This window comes from Penaeus japonicus, unplaced genomic scaffold, assembly GCF_977035675.1.
Source record: "Penaeus japonicus unplaced genomic scaffold, GWHDUDI00000001_assembly GWHDUDI00000026, whole genome shotgun sequence".
NCBI classification, from domain to species: domain Eukaryota; kingdom Metazoa; phylum Arthropoda; class Malacostraca; order Decapoda; family Penaeidae; genus Penaeus; species Penaeus japonicus.
In genome coordinates, this window is record NW_028234428.1 from 16,750,282 (window position 1) to 16,752,781 (window position 2,500).

Consider the following 2,500-nt stretch of genomic DNA (forward strand, 5'->3'; position numbering starts at 1 on the left):
ATGTTTAAGAATAGCGAGCTGTTACAGTTTGTTTTAAGTAGACTTTTCACCATTTGGTGTTCATTCAACGGAACAAAACGAATCACTCTTTGCCATTTACACTGTATCTATACATATTCATAATTCATAGTAATATCGTTATCATAAATGTGATGATTAAGGGGGGGGGGTCACGAAGACGTGGAAAGCTACTTTCTTTCAAGACTTTTTATACGCATTAGTGCTGGTAAGAGTTACATTTTTTTAGAACACCAGAAGAAATATATCATACCATGGTGATCAGAGGAAGATAGAGTAAGAATAAAGAAATGAAAAAAGAGAAATGCCGTAAGTCAGAATGGGAAAGGGACCCGTAGAGGAGGGCTCAGTTAGAGTTCTATACCAACGAGAAAGAAAGCTATGTTTTAGATTAGATACCTCTCACTATCCAAATAGAAAAATATACCGGTGTATACGGCTAATGAGTGCATGTGTAGACATACATGCACACACACACACACACACACACACACACACACACACACACACACACACACACACACACACACACACACACACACATATCACCGTGAATGAGCTGAATGAAACTTATGAAATATTTTTTGAGATTCATTGAAAATGTAGGCTTGATTCTGCAGTTGCTCACGTTCTTGCAGTCGTATTTACAGCATCTGCAGTGTCTCGCGTCTGGAAGATTCTGTTCGGCGCCAGCGTGGAGCATCTGAGGCCCCACGTGTGAGCCCTCCTCAGCCTGGTCAAGGCCCTTTTTAGGAGAGACACAAATATATAGTATGTCGGTGTTGAAATAAACAATAATCTGTGTTATATCTGCGTGTCAGAGACCGAAACTTTACACCTTGTCATTATCATCATGACCGGCCTGAGGACATGAGGATACTTTCTCTTGGAAATGCAGACCCTTTACTTACTATTTTTCTAAATTAGCTTCACAAGCCTTTTACTCCATGTGTGTGTGTGTGTGTGTGTGTGTGTGTGTGTGTGTGTGTGTGTGTGTGTGTGTGTGTGTGTGTGTGTGTGTGTGTGTGTGTGTGTGTTTCTGTTCGTTTATTTGTACTTGTAACTCTTCATTATTGCCTGGATGTTGTATGATTGTTAAAAATGACTATGCGTAAGGATATATTCTCAACAACCGTTTGAAATCCTGTTTTATGGTGTTTGCACAGTCGGATATTGGGCCTTAGAAATCCTATTCGAGCAATTATATATTCTTCCAGAAAAGCCGTCTGCATGTCCAGTAATCCATTTAAGAAATAAGAAGAGATTAATGTAAGCAAGCACACGCACAAACACACACACAACGAGAGAGAGAGAGAGAGAGAGAGACATTGATCCATCTAGATTTCCTTACACCCTAGTTCCCAGCATAATCACATACGATATCTTCACACTTCATAAATTGCCTAAACTGCAGTTAATGATTTGATCTCATAACTTAAATAAAAAGGAAAGTGTAATTGTGTTGTTATGTATGAAGGGGCAAATATATTCCAACCGTAATGGGTTATTATTGTAACAGAACCTCGAGCAACATAGCAAAGCCTGAAGGACTACGCCTATCACGGCCGACCGTTAATTCCTGAACGACCTAACCACGCTGCAGTGGATCAATGAAGGTGGCTTTAAAACTGGCTGTACTGCAGAGGCTTAATGGCAGTGCATCGGGAATGCTTTTGGCACGGGATCTACTGCTTTGATTTCGATGACGCTAAATGGATATCTTTTATTGATAGATACGGACATACCTTAGAAATTAAAGTGTTAAGTGTTCTTCCTACCACATATCCCACATATCCTTCACTGATTATTGTTTAATGGTCGTATATATAGTAACATACAAATAGGAAACAGCTTGAAAGAAATAATGTCTGTATATATGTGTTTGTGTGTGTGTATGTGTGTGTATATAATAGATTACGAGATAGGAGCGAGTAGGGTGGGAGGAGAGTGGGTGGTAGGATACTGAGATGGCACAATACTTAATGTCTCCACTACTCATCACACACACACACACAGAGAGAGATGTGAGTGATTGTGAGTGAGGTGTGTGTGTTTAGTGTATGAGATATGTCTGAGTGAGAGTCAGGAGTATCAGTAGGGATTCTCACACATCACACACTTCACACACTCTCACTCACAACAAGACACACACTCATCACACACTGAGAGAAAGAGTGTTTTAGAGAGTGAGATTGTGAGTGAGATATATAGTAAAGATAAAAGTTATTATGATAGAGATATTGATTTATTGAGTAGATAATGATATATGAGAGGATAGTGTATATATCTGGATAGAAGTGAGAGAGTGTGTCACACAGTTAGATCTTACATAGTGATGTGTGTGATTGTGGGTGTGGGGTGTGGGCGTGGGTGGGGATAAAGAGATTGAGTGTGTGTGAGTGAGTGTGTGTGGTGAGTGTGTGAGTGGGGGAGGGGTGGGTGCGTGTCTGTGGACTGAGATGAGAGATAGTGAGAGTGATAG

At 40.2% G+C, this 2,500-nt stretch overlaps 1 protein-coding gene across 10 annotated transcripts in view; it reads left to right on the top strand.

Annotated features, from left to right (window-relative positions):
- Nucleotides 1–2,500, top strand: part of Hk (potassium voltage-gated channel subfamily A regulatory beta subunit hyperkinetic) — an 83,521-nt gene that overhangs the window by 6,556 nt on the left and 74,465 nt on the right. The gene's annotated exons all lie outside the window — the stretch shown is intronic.